The 21,255-nt window shown below is 39.0% G+C and overlaps 1 long non-coding RNA gene across 3 annotated transcripts in view; it reads right to left on the minus strand.

Moving 5' to 3' along the window:
* Positions 1-215: 215 nt before the first annotated feature.
* The window catches only part of LOC148427664 (uncharacterized), a 36,300-nt gene continuing 15,260 nt past the window's right edge, over positions 216-21,255 (minus strand). For 2 of the 3 annotated variants that reach the window (XR_015868164.1, XR_015868163.1), the window contains one exon: positions 216-1,300. This is a non-coding gene — a long non-coding RNA (uncharacterized LOC148427664). Of the gene's footprint in view, positions 1,301-7,392; positions 7,527-21,255 lie in introns of all 3 variants that reach the window. The other variant, XR_015868166.1, reaches the window with a different exon arrangement.

Raw genomic sequence — 21,255 nt, forward strand, 5'->3', positions numbered from 1 at the left:
TATAACAAAAAGAAACGGAAAAAGCAAATTAGCCAGAACAGTAGAAGAATGTTTTACTTTGAGACTTACTAATAAGGTCATCTGTCATTTTTTCTTTTAACCTACCTTGCATATGATTTGAGAAAAAAAAGCACACAGTTGTTTTCCATTTGTCATCGTATACAAAGCAGTGGGGGGGAGGCCACGGGATGGCTAAAGCTGAGGGGGTCTACAACACATACATTTGGAAACTGAAGGAATCTAGAAAAACCTTCTTGCCTTAAACTAGTTCCTAGCGTGTTCGTTTTTGTTGAAAGATCGCCCATACCACAACATAGTGAAACAATTGATTTAATCCAGACAGAGTGGGAAAGTACACGAGGCCTCGGGCCAGTCCTGCCGCAGGTCGGAACAGAAAATGGCAACGTTTCACCTTCAACATTCAGTTCTTATACCCTTCCGGGTCATCTAGTCCCACTGTGAATTGCAAGTGTGTGTGTGTGTGTGTGTGCGTGCACGTGCGTGCGTGCCTGTCGGTGTGTGCGTGTGTGCGTGCGCGGGGGTCTGTTTGCGTGGGGATGGTGTCTTCAAAAGTCTTTGTTCTGCCGGCCATTCTTTGAAGCGGGAGGAAGTCTGAGCACCATAAAACCCTGACTGATATCTTCTCTTGAAGGCCACACCTAGCCTTTTGCCCATGGTGGAATGTTGGTCGGGGGATGCCATCTGTTCCTTTTGGAGGTGCCGACTTGTCTTTATTTCCCCTGGGCCAGGACCATATCTGCTTTATACTGACATTACGTCGTCTCAATCTTTATTAGAATAACACAGTTCCATGTACACACTATTTTATTGATATATTGAATTTGAAAAATATGAATTTCCTTCAAAACATGCTATCAACAATCAGCACTTATTTTCATCTTAAAAGATCGCTTAGAGTGGGCAAGTGCTTCGGCAAATGAATGAAGGCCCTGTGACAAGGCAGGCTGGGAAAAGTGAAGTTGAAAGATGGTCAAAGGTAACCTTCGTCCAGAGTTCTGACAAGAAAAAAGGTGAGAGGAGGATAAAAGATATCAGAGATAGTTTACATGGTGATTCTATGCTATATATAATGGGTACACTCATCAAGCTTTAATGAGGACCCTTGAGATGGAACATGGGCGCCAGCGCGTGCATTTGTGCCTGTGTGTGCTGTTGTTTTTGTGTGTGTAGTGAAAGGGATCATGATTAATTATACAGTAAATAATTGATCGTGCCAAGCTCTTCATTAGGTTAAGGTGTGCAGTGTCGTCGTCCCTTAGTCACCCAGCATGAATGATACCTTTGAGACACAAGGGGAGAACGCCATGAGGATAAAGAACTGCAGAAAGATACAGACCAAAATTGTAGTTCACATTATAAATTTTTAAACATATTTTTCTCACCTTTTGTTCACTGTGAAACAATATTTTAGAATATGAAAATATAAAAAGAAGATTTTAGATACTGCTTTAGTCCCTCTTGGACACTTTCGTCTTTTTAGTTTTTTTATGTTTTGCTCATTAATGTCAGTATTATATTCAGTTAAAAGGCGTTATATCAGGGCATCAAAAAGGACCATACAGTTAGCGCTGTCAATCACCTGTCGCTTTGTGAAGGTGCTTGATGTTTGAGAATTTATTTTCACATGAACAGAGATTTTATCTCGAAATCCCATTTGGTGTGTATCGAGGTTTTATTCGAGCCTAGAATATCGACGTGATTACATTGGGCTGACAAAAAGAAATCTTGATGGTAGAAAGAGATGACATCAGGTCAGGCAACTAGAAGAATAGAACTAATGACGAATGAACAAAGAGTCAAGCAAGCCATAGATAATTGTTGAAGGTCAGATTTCTACTTGCAATTGTGCTAACAAAGGAGCATTTGCTGATTTATCTTTGAACCAACATTGCCAAATTGGTAAGTTTGTATATCAACCCCAATGTTTCATCACAGATGGATTTGATTCATGAATGTAAAAACGTTTCACGGTTTGTTCATTTGTCTTACACTTCAGGGCCACCGTAGTTGGCAGGCACTCCAAAAAGTGTTTTGATATGTTCAACTTTTGTTGCGCCACTGATTTAACTCAGGTTGAAAGGAGCGATAAACCGTCTCTCGACAGAAACACTGTGCACATTCTCGCGAAGAGAGGCTCTGACATTATCTGCAGTACAAATGACACGTCAACATTGGCTTTGCACTGCCTGAAAAATCATTTCAAGTTTGTTTAACCTTTTGTAGGGAGACCTTTGTCAAGACTGAGAAACTAATCAAACCCCGGCATACCTCAGACATTCCTCAGCTGTTTTTGCACAAACTTGACATCGACAATTGGAAAGCCAAAGGCATTTCTTACAAACTGCTGCTGTTGACTGATGCCATGACATTATGGACAATGGCATTTGCTTCCTGCTGCTTTTGTTTACTTTCGTAGCATCTGTTTCGATCATACAGGAAACAATATGATCACCAGTGTTGATTTTGCTATTAAAAACAGTTATGTTCCAACAAAAATGCAAACCTTTTGGTTACAAAAAAAACCCCTGCATGTAACAACACTAATATCGATGAATACGATAACACCAATATTGTTATTGTGCTATTTCGAAATGATGCTCGCTAGTATATGATTATTCGTTCGTGACAAACTTGAAGGTTCCTGTGTACACCTTCCATAATAGCAATATGGTGTTAGCGTTGGTGTGTGTAAAAGTTTCATTTAGGTAACGAAACCGCCTTTGACTGAGGGGGGCAAGCTGCACTGAACACACACCATTAAAATTACATTTTAGATATAATGGACTAACATAACAGGTAAAGAGTACACCTTTATCTATTTTACTATTTAAACAATCCATATTATTCATGAGCAGCAATTTAAAAAAAACGTTAGGAAGGAGCCTGTAAATTGGTGGAAAAATGTAGCCTCGTCATCCACCATAGTCACACGTGTTTGCTATTTCTCAAATGGCTGCACAATACTTTGATCTCAAAGCTCGCACTGTGAATACCAGAAGGAGCTTTTCTAAAACATGATTGAAATCTTGACATGCAGCGCATGATCTTGATCCCATCTATCATGTGGCTGCCTCAAGTGAAGCATGAGAATAAAGTCAATACAATTACATGCATTAACCTTGACAGCAATGGCAGATTTATAAATATCTGAACATTCAGTAGGTTTTCATCAGTATTTTTTCTATTTTGCAAGATCTCCAGTGAATATTTTGCGCAAACATAATATTGCAGAAAACCTTTTCTTTTTTTGTCTTGTATTGTGTTGTATTGGTGGGGGAGGGGGGGGGTCATAGTTACTTGATACTTACATATTTATGTAAATTATTTTGAAGCAGGATAAGCACATTTTATAATGTCAATGTCATCAGAATTTCAGTCGATGGGAAAAAAACAAAACAGATTTGCTTTATTTATTCATTTTCTTTTACAAAGAAATGAAGTCTCATTCCTGACCAAGGCTCTTTTTTTGTGTCAACTTCAAATAAAATCGTCGAGAGTTGCCAGCTTCAGCCAAGCCTGCTGCCGATGTTTTTAGAAAAAAAGACAGCCTGGTGCAGGTCTACAATCAATTGGCAGCTTTTTCATGGTTGGTTGGTTGCATGGCCCGTGGTTGTATGAAGGTTGAAAAGTACAAATGCGCTTTATAAACATGATGACTCAAGGGCAAGACTATTGGTTGTTTGTTTATCGTGGACATTATCTTTAAAGGGCAACGGCCAGTCACTGGGAGCCAGAATTCTGTGTGTGTTTCAGTAAATCATTTTTTTTTTAATACAAGCATATGATAGAGAAATTAAACTTTATTGTTGTAAATTTTATTGAAAAAAAATGTTCGTTTTTTTCCCTAACTTAAATCCACAACAGTCAAACCAAAATTTCATATCATGTTTTTAATATTTACAGTGGGTTTTTTTTTTGGCCGGTGATATTTACAGTCTTTTTTATTTAACAAATTTAAAAGTTTTAAAAGTCAGCAAACAAGCATTTCCAGAATTGAAAATGTGGTCATGTTTACATGAATAGATACATTCTTTATTTTAAAGATGTGAAGACGACATAAAACCATCAAATAAACAAGACAAATGAGTCTAAAAATGAAATAAACATAAAGTTAATTTGTTCGTTAATTTATCACTCATCCCTCCATTATGACCCCGTTTTGTGTACATTGCAAGGAGATCAATATAGTACTTTAATAGTATAAAAAGATAAATTGGTACAGTGTAATGGCCTATATACACACACCTTTATTCCAATATTACCCAATATTCATCATTGTAAATTTAAGTTGTGCAAATAATACAAACATCTCTTGCCATATAACATGCATGTATGTATTAATTTTCCCATATGAAAATATATTCTGTATCTATACTGTAAATTGTTCTATTTTTTTAAATCAAATGTTTATAATTTTGCCTAACATATAATATATGTGAAATTCAGTATATTTTTTGACATTCATAATTCTGAAATGACATACAATAATTAAAAATGCAACAGTCAGTGATTGCGCCTGCCAGTATTCAATTAATGTTGGCCCATTTAAAGTCCAGATAAAAGGCTGAAATCAAATATGTGCAGTGTGTCTTGTTGCAGAATGTGAATTGTGTTATTGTATAATACTCAATATTTCATTAATTAAAAATGTCAAATTACCATGGGGTTTTATTTGATGCAACTACATAGAGAATTACAAAGTAAAAAGGGACTCATCTCACAAATATAAAAACTAACAAGATGGAGCAGTGGTTGAATGCAGTCAGATGACTTTTGGTACTTTGGGCACTGAACGCCATTTTCTCTCGCCGTCGTTAGCCATCGTTTTCCCTTCATAATGGTCGATGAACTGCCGAGCTTCGCTTTAGTAGATTTAGCGGGTAAACATGTGTGTATTTCTAATTGCTCACAATCGGACATCCGACCGAGTGTATCCCATCTGGATGCTTACGCTTCGACAGCCACTTCTTGTTACATTTAATGACGCATATCCTAACAGGACCACATGGGACAAACCCATGTTGTTAAATGCAGTCTAAGCTTGACCCTAATTTGTTTTCGACCATCCAGAGTCAAGTCAGAATATATTTTGTACAGATCAAGAAGCAACGTACGTCAATGTCACCTTTGCTCTGTAAACCGTAATGGGATCAAATCAAATCGAGGCGAAAGTTCGACTCACATCACTTGTTTGAGCTGATTAAGGATACACTAGGTAAGCATTGGATTAGGAATATGATTAAGATTAAAAGCACCTTGAAATAATAACATCTTTTAAAAAGATAAATGTGGATAATCTATGTAGAATAAGGAGCTGGGCAATAAAGGATTTATTTTTGTATCAATCAAATCTTAAAGCAAATGTGCTTTTCAATGTATTAGTTGGATTACAATCATAATTGTCCAGAATAAATAAAAAGGAAATCAGGATTTTTTTTTTTTTTTGCCATATCACCCAGCCCTGATGGAAAGCAAATGACAAATGCGAACTCTGGATCGCATAGACATTGTTTGACATTCAGGACCCCGCATATTCACGTTGGGTATGAATCGAGTAACACCGTTTTTAAAGAGGTCAGGGCATGTCATTGCACCTTTTCTTTTCCCATTTAATCAGTCCATGTTGCGGCTTGTGTTATGAGGCCCATTAAATGGGATCATTTTGCGGCTGCTGTATTGATGAGTTTATTGAAACGAGTATAAAGGTAGCCATTGTAAATATAAGGGACTGTCAGCAAGGATGCCGCCGCTGAGTGCCTGTGGGTGTGACAGGGAAGCCATTAAGGCACTTGATGCAACCTAGCGTGTAATAATGACGGCGCACAAGGATGCTGCTGCATCGTGTTGAAGCCGAGGCTGAGGGAGTGATTTAACACAAAGTGTATATTACGCACGGCAACGCAAACCGTCCTCACTTGTGGCCTTTCTGTTCAGCAAACCGTATGACTGAATATTGACGGCAATTACCACCGAGCTGATTTTTCTTTATCAGTCTAAAGCCCAGGACTAATAACTGTTTGCTTCTCAAGATTTCAAATGTCAACAACTTGAGTAACAACTTGATAACAGGTTGCGGAGTTGTCAGTGCAATCTTCTCTTGAATTTTAGTTACTTCATGTTACATACGCATATTACTTAAGTGCTCACTGAATCATTTTCTCTAGCACAATTCATTCACAAACAGATTGTACTTGAGACTAATTTGCAGAGGGCAGTTGGTCAACACTGACGGACTGTTTTGCAGGCAGACAATGGAATAACAAAAATATTTAAAAAATGACGGATTAAGCCCGAAGTAACAGGATATTTTTTCATTCAATTTAATCCATGGTTGTAATCGTCACCACCTGTCATCTTCTCCACAATGATTTATCACCTTGTCCAGCTAAATCCTCCAAACTTCCGGGAAATGTTTAAACTGCCATATACTTGGGAGCATAAAAGAATAAACACGGTCTAAATAGTCACCATGCATACATACATGCAGCCAAGAATGACTAGCTGAGTGCGAGCTCATTATTATGCAGCAGTTACAATTAAGAGAGAAAGTGTCTTCATTGTATTCTACTGAACACTTTCTCTTCATAGAAACAGCAGCACATTGCGCTTTGTTTCAGAGTCATGGTTTGAGTTTCCACAGGAAAAGAGGTGACGTTCCAATAATCGTCGGGCACATCGCACAGTGATTCACTTTGATTGGATCTTAGTCAGACAGTAGAAGATGGGAAATTTTTCGGTCAATTAAACTCAGTAAAACCTTGCTTTATATTTGGAGTGAATGTAACATGATACATATCACATGTGAATTTTGTTTTATGTTTGCGTTTTTGAGTAAAATGACTTCAGAAAGATAAGTGTGCGTGAGTGTGTCAAAGCGTGTGTCAAAAACAGGAAGTTGGACCCAGACGGAAGTGGTGAAGTGGCTGAAACTCGAAGGCAACCGCAGCGGGCTTGCACCAGGCAGCAAGAGACAGGCAAGCAAGTAGTCGGTAACAGACAGGGTCTAGACCCAGGCGGGCAAAACTAGATGCCTTGTAGGCCAGTAGACGTTACGTAGTAACAGCGAAAATACTAGAGGTGGAGCCCAAACAGATTGAACATACACAAGAAAATCCAATTGTCAAATTTCTTAACATAAAGTGCACGCATCGCACGATTAACAAAACTCAAACGGCAAAGAGGGAGCAAAAACACAAAGGATAACATACAACATATTACAACTTAAAAATACATAGAAAAGCCTATGAAACAGTACACATCCAAAACGTGAAGGTGGGAACGGAGCCAGCACGAGTGCGTCGACGTAAGTAGCAACTAAAACCGATCACGAGCAAAACACTGGGAATGCAAAGTCACAGCAAAAATACTCACTCAGAGATCACTAAGCATACGTGGAAACTAGAATGCGAGACAATACACAATAGATGCATTATAATTCGATGAGGTCCAGCTGCACATAAGCAGTCCTGTGATGACGGCCCCCCGCATCAAGGAAACGTCTGCCTCTGCAAAGACAGAAACGAATCTAAGAAAATCTGGTCAGTCTTCAAACTAAAAGTTTGTTTCAAAATAAAACTTCTTTCAGCTCCAGAAAATGAATAAAACATAAATAACTAACGAATGAATTTGGGTGTAGCCCGGTACCAATTGATTCACTGACGGATGCTTGGGGACTCTCCAATATATGTCAAACATCTTGTTGTCATGTTCTTTTTGGATTTTGTTGGGTTTTTTGGTGTTGTGGGTTATCAGGGTTTTCTGGTTTCTTATTTTGTGGGTTTTTGTTCATGTTTCTGTTGACACTTTCTCGTTAACTGTCTGTGTCCACCGGTCCTTTTCAATCTGGCACTGTGTGTTGACCAATCAGCCCCCAATTGCTTGCCAATTGTTTCCAGTCCAGCTGTCTTGTGTTGTCTCGTTAGATGTTCGGGTGTTTAGTCTCCAGTTTCACTTCAATTCATGTCAGGTTATTGTCATTTTGTCATGCTGTCACTCAGCTGGTCAACGTTTCGCTAGTCTCTGTGTTGTCCTAGTTTGTTCCTAGTTTATTTTGTAAAATGCCTTTTCTGAGTTTTTGGTTGTTACTTTGTATTCTGCCCACAACCTTTGTTTTTGGTGCCTTATTAAAATATTGTTTTTATGGAGTTCACCTTTTTTACGGCTTCCTGAATTTCAGTCCATTACAAGCCACGCTTTCACTCACAATGCCCGGATGTGACACTTATTCTGCTGCCCGGTGTACTTGTAGTGGACTTCTCAAAATAATCCAAGGTTAGAAAAGTTGCAGCAATACAGTATAGTGCTATGAAGTAATGATGAACGGATATGCTAATATCTGTCATCAAGTCTGATTGTGTTTGAGCATTGTGATAGTGGCCTTGCGGGGGACAAATGGGTGAGGCTTGTGTGTACAATTGAAGTTGGTTCAGTGCAGAGCCATCTAAATGAAGGACCCACTGTTGTGCTTGCATCGTCGAGTCCTTCAAACACAAATGCCCCGAAATCCGAATGAGCGGGAAATTGATATAACTTTGATACCAATATAGTGTCTCCCTCAGCTGAATTTTAAATGAATTCATGTCAAACGTTTAAAGGTCAAAAAACTCTTTCCTATTCATGCTGTGAGACATCAGACATGATGAGAAACCCATTATCTGAGGACGATGTCCACCCTTTTTGAAAGCATCTCATTCAGTTTCCCATTTTTACCCCTTTATTCATCATTGCGATTCCCATTTGCATGTATTACAGGTTTGAATATTTTGTGGCAATTAATCTAAAATGAGGCGGCTCGGTGGATGATTCCTCAGCACGTTCGCCTCACAGTTAGTGACCCAAGTTCAGTTGCAGCTGGTTCCGGCCTTCCTGTGTGGAGTTTGCGTGTTCTCCACAAGCATGCGTGGCTTTTCTCCGGGCACTTCCTCCCACACTCCAAATACATCCACGACAGGTGTGTGGGACACACTAAATTGTCCTTAGGTGCGACTGGGTGTGTGAATGGTTGTTGGTCTCAATGTGCCCCGCGATTGGCTGACAACAGGGACCCCGCCGCCTACTGCCCTCAGCCAGCTTGGATAGGACGGATGGGTAATCTAAAATGGAGGGATCCGTTGACCAGTTTTCAACAAAAGGCGCTCAATGTTCATGTGTGTCTCTGGTTTCAACCTGAAAGTTTGTTTAGTCATTGCTGAATCTCCCACCCATGGCCAATGCCATTCACACACACGCACGCACACACACCAATCTACAACAATAACATGCAGTTAGAACTACTGTAGTAAATAATTAGCCGAGCAGAGTGACAATCTGTGGTAGTGCCGTCTGCTAATTTGTTGTAGACTGATCTCAAGGATGCAAATTAAGTATCTAATGAGCATGTGAAATCTTTCAAATGAACGTCATCAATCTCGACTTTGGTTGGCATATTTGGCGCAGTGCTCTGTGGCTCGTGGTTCAAAATCTTGACTGAGCTTTCTGTGTGCAGCTTGCATGTTCTCCATTCGCTCGCCTGCGGACATTTCCCGCTTCCTCCCACAATACAAAAACAAGCAGGTTCAGCAACAAGCTGGGTTCAGAAAGACCACATTGTCTTTTGGTGTGAAAGTGAAGGAAAATGTCTGTTTGTCCATATGGAAGGATGAATGAAAACGCTCACTTGGCAACAGCAACACGGCTGACATATGAAAGAAAGCCAAATGCTAAGTTGAAAGATCACCTTTAGAGCTACAGACGGAATAGTGGCAAAGCATCGATCTGGATAAGGTAACAAAAGCATCCGCTGCAAGTAATGTTCCCAAGAGCAAAGTCACCTACTGAGGGTATAGTTTATAGCATAGGGGGCTTCTGCAGTGGTGCAATTAATGTCAAACGTTTGAAAGGAAACTGAAAAAAATCCTACAGAGCAGTGCCGCTTTTTGTATTTGCAGTGAGTTGTCACCTAATTTCAACAGGGCACCTTCTGCCTTTGATGTTCACATAAAAATACAATCTGCATAAGATGGGTGGAGGCAGATGAGAAGCAAGAAGGCCAATGGCGCCTAGTTGCGAAGACGGGTTCAAAGATACCAAAGGCCTTAAATTGCGCCACATGTATGCCAAAAGGTATTTGAGCCAACAAAATCAATTTGAGTGCCTCACACTTTTGAAACAAATAAATAGATTGGTGAGTATTTTCTGCATGCACCACATCAGGCTGGTTTATTTGGATTCCATCAAAAAAAAAGAAGACAGCGATTAAAAATAAAAATCCAACTCTGTATACTTCTTAACATTTTTTGTCACACAGGACACGACCACATCTCAGCTTTCATTTAATGAGCTGCTGCTCGACGAGATACGCTTGGATGCTTCCTGAAACAAGTGTGACTGTGTGCTACTGGTTGGTGAACTTCACAGTCCGGGCTGCAATACACTTGAATCTTTCTCCCTGCGTGTGCCATTTTGCACACACTTCCAGACGTTCGCTCGTGTCGTGTGTGGCAATATGAAGTGAGTCGATGGGATTCACGGGAGGACGCCAAGCATGTCTGCAGGATTCATTACAGCGCAATAGAGGGAGCACTTGGCCTACCAAGCCTCAAAGACAGCCGCCACTGTCACCTCTCATCCTCTCAATTGAGATACAGTACAATTTACCTAAATGTAACGATTACTCAACCACGAATGAATTCTCAACTTAATTGATGATTACTGTATTTTAATAATCAAGTTAATTGTTTATAGGCATTTTAAAACTCAAATGTGTCATGTTCTATTGTAATTTTTTTGTGTCTTGGATAGTTGTCGAGATTTTTTGTTCTTGTTTGTTCCGGGGTTTTTGTGGGGTTTCGGTTCCAGAGTTTAGTTAATGTTTCTGTTCCCCTTGTCAGTGTCATTGTGTTCACCTGTCCTTGTTAACCGGCCTCCGTGGTGTCCAACTGTTTCGTGTAGTCTTGTTAGTTGTGAGTGTATTTAGTTTCCAGCCTCCTTTCATTTTCAGGAATGTTTTCTGTGAGTTCTTGAGATTATTGTATTTATTTATTTTATTTTGTATTTAATTTAGTCTATTTAATTCAGAGATTTTCTTTTGTACTTTTGTATGCAGTAGTTGACATTGTTTTCCCTAAGTATCCATCCATTTTCAACGGTAGAGCCGCTTATCTTCCCAAGGGTCAGTCACAGGCTTGCTGGTGCCTATCCCAGTCCACATGGAACAGTGGGCGGAGGACACCCTGAATTGGCTGCCTGCCAATCGCAGGGCAACAGAGACGAACAACCATTCACGCACTTGATACCACCTAAGGGCAATTTAGTACAGTATGTCCAATTCGCCTGACACGCATTCAAGTAACCGATGGAATAATCAACAGAACAATCGATTCTCAAGCTATTTGACGGTGACAGCCCTAGTTTGATCTTTGTATTGCTTTGTTTTGTTTTGTTTTTTTTTTGTAATGCAAAGCCTAGTATATTTTGATCCAAGTTAAAGAGCAGCAGTCTGTTTCTATTGAAAACGGGAGAAACTGGAAAATATTTATTTACTGTTGAGAAGCTGAAATCTCCCTATGCACATAATCAATTCTTAGAAAAAAATTGAGAACAGATTAGTTATTGATTGATCCTTGCACATATAATCTACCGTGTGTGTTTTTTAAATGTTCTCATAATTCGGGTGTGTCTTATGTTTGGGTGCCAAACTGAAGTTGAGTAAGGTTTAAGTCACTTGCTGCGCTGCTTTGTCTCCCTTAATGTGCAGCAATATGTTTTTTTTATATTTATAGCCCAGGTGCACCTTATTACCCAGATGTAATTTTCCCTAAGTAACGATTTTTTTGGATTGTGCCTTATCTTCTGGTGTGCCTTAGTCTGAAAAGTGCAATACAGTAATTTCATATGTGTAAGAGACAATTATGCAATATATCACAATAATGATATATGCCTCACCATATTGTATGCTTACATTACATTACATTGTTGGGTGTGAGCACGCTTGAGACCACTACAAGGTGGTTATTACGAAACACTTGTGTTTGTGGTAATTAAATCACTAAATCAAGTGTAAACAATGAGAGAGGGGTTTCGAGGAGTTAATGACAGTGAGGAGCCTTCACCGATGTATTTTTCATTTCACTGTAACCAAACTTGACAACCTCCTGATTGGCTGGTGATTAGTCCAAGCAAACGGGATTGGGATGGTGGGCTGGAACTCACCTGTGACCCTGAGGAGGTTAAGTAGTAGAAATGGATCAAACTATCCATCCTAATTCTCATTCATTCATCCTAATTCTGCAGTCATTTTTGTGTAGCTTTTCTATCATTTTGAACTGTCAGCTGCATTTACCCTTTGGCTTGAAAAGTCAAAGTTGGGTTTTTTGGGAGTATGGAGCTGTCAAGGCTCGCCATCCATGAAATGTTATACTAATGAGACGTCTTTTTTTGATGTTATGTTGTAGAATATATTTGTGAGGTGATTCATCATTCCATGAAACAGGAGGGCAATTTGAAGTTTGAAAAAAAAAAAAACCCAAATGAATACATTTGTGTTCATAAAGAAACTATCTAGCAGAAAAAGGGCTGAGGTAACCAGTAAGATGTATAGCCCTAGTTGTTTGCAATATATATCTATGTCAAAGGATTTGAATATTTTTACATTTTCAGCATACTACATGTAGGAGAAGCTCTTAATTTCCGAGGTTATTTTCAAAATGATACATGTTTTTCTCTGTGTAATTTCATTTTATCCTGGACTGCAATATTCATATAATTTATCTAAATATATACACACATCAACAACACACACTCATTTGCATAACAGTGCATTGTAATACCGTGTTTCAGCATTAGAAGATCTTATATAACTGCTGGCCTAAAAATGAATAGATTTTTTTTTTTTTAACTTTCAGTATCAAATGGCTGGCAAACATAAGAAGTCAAAACCAAATTGTGATCTGAGGCCTTTTTAGGACACTCAAATAAAGTCTGCTGAAAAAGGGAACATTTTCATTACTTCCCCTACAATTACCTTTAAGATTAAATCATATGCATGACTAAGAGTTATTGCTACACATTGTGTGTGCATAGAAGTAATGTCCCTGATGTCATGCTCTACATCTTGTTAGCGAGGTTAGAGGAATATTTCATTTATATATTGTGGAACATAGTGAACAGTATTCTTATTATGTAATCCACACACGTACAATAAGTGTTATATTTTGAACACATTTTAAAACCCTCAAAATATTAATGGCATAAGAGACAAAGGAAACCGTCCTTAAAAGCCCCCTTTTCTTATTGGTTGTGTCGTAACAATAATTGATGGATGATCGGGCACTGGAACAACAGTGTGTACTTCACAGCGTGCTTTATTAGAGGCTCTGTCAGCTGAAATGTTTCACTTCAAAGCACTTGTACCGCAGCATTGCAATCCTGTGGATGTTAAAGTAACACAGGGGTTGACAAAATAGGCTTTCACCTGACTGTGGCTTGATCTGTCACTGTCCATGGTGCTAACATCCTGACTTGCCATTTGACAGGAATTGAAATGATTTGCTTCTCTGGTTTGCTCAGTAGATGGCCAAATACATAGAATTGTTCCACATCATGCGTCACATGTTTTTCAGTGAAAGACACTGTGAGGGCATGTGTTACAATGACCACTAAAAAGCAATTTACTGGTGGAGCAATTTTTCAAAGTGTCATCTTCATCCACAGAGGCATGACCAGGAACCTCATAATTAACATGTTTGCTAATGTTCACAGCCACCGTGTGCTTTGCACAAGGCGTACATTCAGCAATTTGTAACCTGTCCATACTTAGCTAGCCAAACATATTACAATGTATAATACAGCTGCCACCCTTCCAGCGACCTGAATTGTATTTGACAGTTTTGCCGATCAGCCAGTTATCGGACCTCAGAAGTTGTGTGCGCACACGCGCACTCACACACTACTACACTAGAGGCCCGTGGTCAAATTCCATCAAGATTGGTTTCTGCTTTCCAAAGCAGAAGGCAATACGAGCAACATTCTCCTCAATGTGACAAGATGAATGGATGGCACATACTGCAAATGAAAAAAAAAAACCTATACTTCAGTTTCTGTAGGATTTTTTAAAGTATTTTAGTGTGTCAGATCTTAAATCATGTACTGTAGGCTATATCACATAAAGTTATGTCTATTGTGATGACTTTATAAAATCAACACATAAGAGACATGAACAGTATGTACAGTATATTATACATACATTGATTATTGACTATACACTGTATATTTACAGTACAGGTGGATGAATATCAATTCATACATCCAAAGTTTAGCCCAAACACACAGCCACAGAGTAACACTGGCGGCTTTGATCTGAAGTTCATTTTTATTTCTTGAACTGGTGGCACGGACATAAGAGAGTAGCAAACAACTTTAAGACAGGGAGACGCATTAGAGGCAATGAAAATTTAATTTATCTGCCAATTTTGATAAAATGATTGTGGAAATCATTGTTTAGAGCAGTGGTTCTCAAATTGGGGCACAGGTACCCTTCGGGGTACTTGAAGGAACTCCAGGGGGTACTCAAGATTTTAAATAAAACAAACAATCATGCAAACGTCCTGTAAAAACAATTATTGAAGTAATTAAATGTATCAGGAAGATAAAAGTTCATAAAACAAATTTTATGTTCAGTACGTTATTCAATCTCAATGTTTTAAAAACTCAGATTCTCCCCAGAGTAGAATAATTGGACCCAAATTGCCACCTTTCGTCACCTGTCAAGTTAATGATTCATTTTTCTGAACAGATCTTTACTTTGATCCTAATGAGGACACTTGAAATAATTTTCTGTGGAAAATATTTATTTGCAATTATTTCCTTTTGAGAACAGGTCTGACAGTTTATGTTGGTTATATTGTTGTGGACAAATATTTCATAATAATTAAGTTAATGATTTATTTTTGTAGACAGAAATACCCCAAAAGTACACTTAATGTTTAATATTCCTCAGTGGACACATTTTTATTTATAATTATTTATTTTGAGAACAGGCCTGACACTTTATGTTGAATATTTTTTGTGGCCAAATATATAGTAATAATCGAGTTATTTCTTTTTGATAATATGCCCTTTATATGATCCAAAAGAGGATACTTTATGTTGATTAATTTTTGTGCACTAACACAAATGAAGTTTGAAAGGTTCTAAAGATTAGTAAATCAGCCAATGTTGGCATGTTTTAAGTCATTTTTTTTCTTCTTTTTTTTTTTTAACCTAAAAATGCTTTGCAATGGTCCAGAGGTACATGGCTGAAAACGTATTTCACAGGCAGTACATCACTGAAAAATGCTTGAGAACTATCAGAGCATCAGTTTGAGTCTTGTAATAAAACATACAATTTCAATATTGGAAATGTATTGTACAGTATAGTGATAATGTGTAAATACTGGGCATGGAACATTTTATTCAACTGCATTTTTTTGCTAAACATTGACCCTTAAAACAGTTAGACAACCTTATCGTTTCAGCTTTTGCAAGCGCATAATAAAAGGACACATTTGCTAGTACCGGAAGAGTTATAGGCATTTCAATTGGATAATTTTTCATACAGCGTACAGTAGGGATGAACATTGCTGGGCAAATGATTAATACAATTACGATATTTTAATCAATATTGCAATCACCATGAATCATCTTGTGAGACAAAGCATCTCCATTTTTAATCACACTTTTTCAAATGAAAAACGTATCAACGATTTCGGTGTAAAATGATATGAATAAATTAATGGACAATAATCTTGAATGAAACGAATGAAACCCATTTGTTTATATCTATGGGATATTGAGAAAAAATGAGATTTGGTCATTTCAATCCAGAAAATCTTGTACATTAGAACTATTGGAGATTTTTCTACTTAAATAAAGAATTGGTTTCTCTTGATCCCGTTTATTCAGTGCTATGACTGTACTTGCTCGATTGATCCCAAGAAGGTGGGATGATGGTTCAACTAATTCCACAAGGCATTCACTGAGCTCTGTGACCGCCTCTTTAAATCTCTAAAGTCAGCTAATTTTGGCGCAGTGACACGTACTACATATAAGTAGAATAAATTGCTGGATGGACCAGGCAGAGCTGCATTCAACTTTTTATTGTGGCTTGTATTGCCTTCTTGATCCAATGGCTTTACACTCTTTCATCAGTAAAATGCAGCAACCTTTTTTTCAGATGGTATATAAGTATAATTGCATGCTTTTCTTTCAGTTAACCTTAGACTATTTAGAATTTGACAAACATGTATGCAAACAGACACCCACTTGAAAATACATAACAGCGCATCATTATGGAGCTAGATAGTTATTTGGAAACGTTTTGGGGGAACTATTCATGTATTTATTTGTAAATACTACAGATGTAAAATAATTTGAACAGTTGTTTTCAGTACAGTGTATGCTAATGCAATAAGAGTTTTACGTGTGTGTCATGTTTCTGCCTTACTTGATAACTTAGGTTACTATTGTCCTCCTTACCAAAGTACGACTTCTTTTTCAGTCAATCACTCAACATGTTGCTTGCTTTCACTGGCAGTAGCGTTTCAAAGGCAATGGAAAAAATATGTGAAAGCCAACGTTTTATGAACTTTGTGTTCTAGTTGCAATTATAGAGCTTTTCATCTCTCAATGCCATCCAAATACAAGTGACTTTAAAAAAAAAAAAGACAAATGGCTGAAGAGACAGTTTGGCATGTCAATGACAGTAAGATCAGAGCAGATACTATCCACATTTAAGCATTTTACATCAGGAAAGATTAAAAATATGTCAAAAAGAAAGACAAAAATCTCTCACGTTCAAATAACATGGTTTACTCTGACACAAGCAGATATGCAGTCAGTATAAGATTATCCAGTTGGCTAATTGGCAAACATTTGCTAAACATACGTTTGACCACAAATAGTACACTTCCCTTGTTTCATTAACTGTGTAATAGTATATCCAGTTACCTTTTGTCGTTGCCCTCAAATCTACCCATTTATGATCAGTAAATCCTGCTTGCCTTTATTAACTTGTATTCCCTGGTTAATGCAGCCATGGCCTTTTTCTGGATTGGTCTACTCATTAGCTTGTTTGTCATATTATGCTCTCTGGTCTCCAATTATGTGGTTATGAGAGAGTCACTGGATAAGGGATTATCTGCACTGACCGCTGCACACAGCCACGCGTGGCACACTTGATCTGAGGTGGCCTCTCGCTGTGTCACAAATGTCATCAGGCCCCATGAGTGTGAAACGGGTCCTGCTGGTATTTTGACTCAGTGGACATGTAATGTTCCCAAAGCTCATTCAAACAGCGGGCGGCTTGGCGTGCCAACATACAGAGAAGACACCGTCAAATAAATGAAGTGTGACTTTTGGTGCGAGTGCAGGTTTTGCTGCATCTCCTGAGGTGCTGGAGCATTTGAAAATATGTGTTTCTGCCTCATGAAACATACATGAGGTGAGACAATTCTCAAGGTGTATTATTCATGCATTAGTTGAAAGTTGCTGAATACATTGTAAATTGTGTTTGCTGGTGATGTCGCAGGACTTTAAATAGCTTTCTCCCAATCCGCCATCTCTACAAAGATAATTGACTGCCTTCATAAATGAGCTTGCAATGCTCGGTTGCTTTGCATTTAATAACGAAACCATGGGTCAGAGGTTTGATAATGATAATCGTTTCAGGGTAAAGGCAACAATGACCGCTAATGAATACATTAGTTCAATGATGCATCTGTACGCACCACCTTTCAGCAGTGCTCTCGGAAAGAGGAAGGATTATCGTGATTAGATTCTGTTGTTAAGGTTATTCAGGCACAATTTGAGAAATGGGCCAGAAATAGCATATGAACAATATGCCCGAGAGTCAAGCCGTTTCTCCACCGACCACACCGTATTTATAATTGCCGTTATAGGACTAGTTACGAATGTCTAAAATCATAATAGAGCATGATTGGCACCTAATTACATTGTCAAATTAATGGACAATCCATTACGAAACTATAACTCAAATAAAATAATGGCATTCGGGTATTTTGCATAGAACATGAAAATTAAAGCGGCGTGCTTAATTTGGGCCATTGGCCTCAATCTTTGACAACTGTTATAGCGAGCACTAGGGATTTGACGCATGCGGTTTCTGGACTTATAAACAGCGACATACTGTGTGACTTGTGGTCTTCTGTGTTGTTTTTTTTTTTTTTTCGGGTGGGGGTTGCTCAACGAGTGCATGAGTCAGGGCATATTAAGACAAGCCTTTTGATTGGAACAAGAGTTTGAAACTTGTTTTCAGGGACCGCGCTTCGTTGCCAGCTCTGTTATTTATCTGAATGGACAGAATTCATAAAAGGTAGCCAGTGTGCAGAGGGCGTTCGGTTTTGTCCCTGCTCTTTGCCAATATGCAGGACAGTAGTTCTGAAAGGCTCATTCTGGTGGTGACCTTTAGCATTGCTAAAACGGTCAATGCAAAGAGAAACAGCACAGCCAAATCAGAAACATGGCTTCTCAGTAAGAAGAGGTTAGGGCAACGCTAACTGCGCATGGGTGGAGTTTTGTTTCTTTTGGTATTTTTGTAAAAGCGCACATGTTGGGAATAGGCATTTGTGAACACAGACGAGTTCCCTTCCAGCTGCTCTCATTGCGTGCTATTCACTGATGACATCTACCACACACACACACACACACACACACACACACACACACACACACACACACACACACACGCACACACACACAATCATATTAAGCCACTTTCACCACAACTTATACCTTCTTTTAATTGGTCTAAAGATTGTTCTACTTTCAGTCACCAAATTGTCAGGTATGCCATATAAAAGTAAGCGCCCTCACTCTGCTGGAATGTCCAGCTTGACGTATCACAATTTGCAAACCCGATAAACACAAAAATCAGGATGAGAGGGTTATTTCTTAATTTTTTTGTAGATATCAAGACTGATAAAATATCACAACAAAATTGTGCTATTTCTTGAACTATTATTTTCTGTATTTTCTTCCAACTTTATCATAGGGGCAGCTGAGCCGGGAAGCTCTCTGCACCTATTATTTTTGTTTGGAATGAAAACAAAGATAAAAGAAGCTATAGCATTTTAGTTGATTTGAAATTCAGCAAAGTTTTATTTAGTGTATAAAACTAGATAGCTATTAACTAGCTAGTAGTTATTCAACTTTTGATTTAACGTTTTAAGATATGACAGTGACACTGGGAGATCCCTGAAATCTTTCTTCGAATTTCAAAATGTAGACGTCTGCTGTCTGGAATTTTAAACAAAAGTAACGGCATTTCTATTGTCTGAGAGAAAAAAAAACAACAACAAAAACAAAAAAAAGTACAACTTTGCGATATGAAAGGTTGCTCAATCAACAAATGCGTAGCCATTTCAACACTGGTAAGAGCTTGAGTTTTTGTTTTTTCATTTTTTCTTTTTTTTCCTAATTGAAAATGAATATTGGGTGCAAATATCAGTTATCAAACATACTGGGTGATCTCTACCTGAGCGTGAAGTACAGCCGTTGGTTGAGGAGTTCTAGTATCTCATGATGTTGTACCTCCAAACACATCACTTTTAAGGAGACTCCCAAAATGTCATGTTTGCTGAACTGCTGACATTTTCATGTCGTCATTTGTTCACCAAACATGCAATTTGACACTTTGACATCAAAGACAAAAAAGCCATTTTTAATACACTTCACCGGTCATTACCTTGTAAAAATAATCCCCACAGTGGCCAACTAAATCAAATAATATTGATTTGTGAAAAAATGAGAAATTTACTAAAGTGTATCCAAAACAGACTTGTTTGGAAAAAGGGTAAAGAATATCCAAAGTGTTTATGATTACGTTGGGGGCCAGATTTGTGATTATTTCAAGGGAATCAACAACAGAAAATGGAATCATTATCTCCTCATACATAGAGTGCTGCTCAAATTCTTTTTGGCATGTGTGAATGTTCATCCCTGTCTCCCACTATACCGAGGAACGGAGGAGTCAGAACGCGTGACAAAAGGAGGCTGCCGCTGTTACTTTTTTTAGGCTCCCGATTTGCTAGAAAAGCGACAGCCTGCGATGTGTTTATTTGGACAGCTGTAGCCACCTTATTTTTTTTTTTTTTTACATGTCAGTGGGAAAACGTGAAACTTTGTAGCATTTACACATCTTTCTTCCGGTTTTGTGGCAAGATTAGCTGCCAGGAGCATAGTCCATCACCATGGTAGTCCTTCCTGCTAACTCCCTCCAGTATTGTGCCTCCCTCTGGCCAACTGCTGGGACGAACCCATCCATGCTTGGCTGCTCCAATCCTTCAGCATCTCCCCCTGCTGAATAAAACATGCGCACCACACACTGCTGCTCTTTCCAACTTGCAAATCACGGCCACCTTGGCTCCTTTGCTCCTCTCGCATCCCTCCCCTCCTTTTTATCTCAGCAGAAGCATTTCGGTCCATTTCCTCTCCCCGCCTTTACTCCTCCTCCTTCCTCACTTTTCCCTCCCTCTCTAGTCCATCTAATAGCGCTCGCTCTCTCCCAGGTGAACCGAGCGCGTCCCCTTCACTACAAGGGCTGTGAGTGGTTGAATGTGCTCAGCGCGTGTCTAAAGCTCTCCGGGCAAACCCTTCCCGTATACATGAACACACACGGTCCATCCACTCCGAACTGGAGAGGAAGAAGTGTGAGACCACTCTATTGTCTTTGCTACTAAATTAGCTCCTAGAGGAAGGGAGGATGGGCTTACATCAAGACAGCATGCAAGAAGAGAAGAAAGACTGTGAGAGAAAGCAAGCGGTAGCAAGCCGTTGAGTTCTCTCCAAAACATCTCCCTCCAATCACACCCTGGATAATGACACCCGTGGGGCAAGTCAGTACTAGTGACAGCAGCCCTCCACATGGTAGCTAGGGTGAAGTCAGCTCCAGCAGCCCTGTTTTGCATCACATGGAGATCGCTCTGACTGGGGGAATGCAACAATGGACGGTTCCAGCAACATTCGCAGCCTGAGCCGTGAGCAAGGTAAGACAAGCGAGCAGCCCACCACTGGTACTTTTCTCGCATGCGGCTCGGAAAAAAGTAGGCCAGCTCGTGACTCTCAGCGACTTGAGCTCGGCCGGCATGTGAGTGATGGGAAAGGAAGGCGGCATCGACTAAAAACTTTAAGCTGTGCCTTTTTGTTCACTTGTGATTTGGGGGCATCTGCTTTGTCGTGAATCGAATCGACTCAAGGCGCTAA

This window comes from Hippichthys cyanospilos, chromosome 2 (genome assembly GCF_059441005.1).
Source record: "Hippichthys cyanospilos isolate Australia breed blue-spotted pipefish chromosome 2, RoL_Hcya_1.0, whole genome shotgun sequence".
Taxonomy (NCBI): Eukaryota; Metazoa; Chordata; class Actinopteri; order Syngnathiformes; family Syngnathidae; genus Hippichthys; species Hippichthys cyanospilos.